Raw genomic sequence first — 1600 nt, 5'->3', positions numbered from 1 at the left:
TCGTAGCCCCTTCTCTGTGCATGTCTGTGTCCTGAGCTCCTCTTTTTATAAGAACACCAGTCGTACTAAATTAGGGGCCACCCTTATGACCTCATTTTAACTTAATCATCTCTCTAGGTCCTGTCTGTGAAGGTAGCTACATTCAGAGGTACTGGGGGTTAGGACTTCAACATATAAATTTTGACGGGACATAATTTGGCCCATGACACTACCCTTGTGGAGTTTACAGTCTAACGGGGAGGTTGATATTATTCATCAAAGAATAAGGCAAGTAAGGCACAACTGTGATAAATGTCATGAAGCAAAGAGTACAGTTAAAACACAGATGAGGGGACTGACTGAGACTGGGGGGTACTCAGGGTATCAGAGGAGACTTCCATAAGGAAGTCCCCAGTAAGCTGGCATCAAAGGAAAAGTGGAAGTAAACTAAGTAAGGAAATTGGGGATGAGCTTTCTGAACAAAGGACACAGCATGTGCAAAGGCCTTGGGGTGGGAAAGACAGGTTTTGTGTTTCTAAAAACAGCTCATAGTCAGCACAATTCTAAATTTTTTAACTCTCAACCGTCCTGTTGGACAGGTACCGATAACACCCTCGTTTTATAGATATGTTGAGTGAAATAAAAATGCACGTGAGGGACTTCCCTGGTGGTCCAGTGGTTGGGACTCCGTGCTCCTAATGCAGGGGGCCCGGGTTCGATCCCTGGTCAGGGAACTAGATCCCACATGCCACAACTAAGGATCCCCTGTGCCCCAACTTGGACCTGGTGCATCCAAATAAATAATTTTTTTAAAAAAATGCACATGAAAGCTGTGAGTTCCAGTTTTTCCTTGATTTTTGTTTTATGAAATTAATTTATTTATTTATTTTTGGCTGCATTGGGTCTTCCATTGCTGCGTTCAGGCTTTCTCTAGTTGCGGCGAGCGGGGGCTACTCTTTGTTGCGGTGCACTGGCTTCTCACTGTGGTGGCTTCTCTTGTTGCGGAGCACCGGCTCTAAGCGCATGGGCTTCAGTAGTTGTGGCGCATGGGCTCAGTAGTTGTGGCTCGCGGGCTTAGTTGCTCCGCGGCATGTGGGATCTTCCCAGGCCAGGGCTCGAACCCGTGTCCCCTGCACTGGCAGGCGGATTCTTAACCAGTGTGCCACCAGGGAAGGCCCTGAGTTCCAGTTTTATTTGGGAACTTACTGAGGCTATAGCCGAGGGGACAGTCTCTCAGATTGCTCAGAGGAACTGCTCAGAAGAGGCTGGGGAGGCCAGTATGTGTGTGATTTTGGCGAAGGGGTGTGTGCATGCAAGTGCATATCTCGGCAGAAGATTGCTGCTAGTCACGAGGAACAGATATCCCAGTTAATGATTTCAGTGCTTTTCTAAGTATGGGAAGATGCAAGGATCTGGGTTCATAAAAATTTCTCCCGAAATATATCTAACTATCTAAGGGCCTGTTGGCTGTTAATGTTTCATCCTGACCTTTGCTCTGAATTCCTTTCAGTGTGTACTACAGGTCAGCAACTGCAGTGGCTAACGACTTGATTCTTGTAGAACTGGATGGTGGGCAACATGCTTTATTTTACAGATAGAACAGAGAGGTTAAGCAGTTTGC

At 46.5% G+C, this 1600-nt stretch overlaps 1 non-coding gene across 1 annotated transcript; it reads left to right on the top strand.

Annotated features, from left to right (window-relative positions):
- Positions 1 to 640: 640 nt before the first annotated feature.
- TRNAR-CCU (transfer RNA arginine (anticodon CCU)) lies at positions 641 to 713 on the top strand. Its single transcript has one exon. It is a non-coding gene; the product is annotated as a tRNA-Arg (tRNA).
- Positions 714 to 1600: the final 887 nt, after the last annotated feature.

This window comes from Delphinapterus leucas, chromosome 15 (genome assembly GCF_059928025.1).
Source record: "Delphinapterus leucas isolate spDelLeu-1000000601 "Yukka" chromosome 15, BTC_Dleu_Yukka2, whole genome shotgun sequence".
NCBI classification, from domain to species: Eukaryota; Metazoa; Chordata; class Mammalia; order Artiodactyla; family Monodontidae; genus Delphinapterus; species Delphinapterus leucas.
The sequence above is the reverse complement of the archived record's forward strand: the minus strand, read 5'-3'. Positions and strand labels throughout refer to the sequence as shown.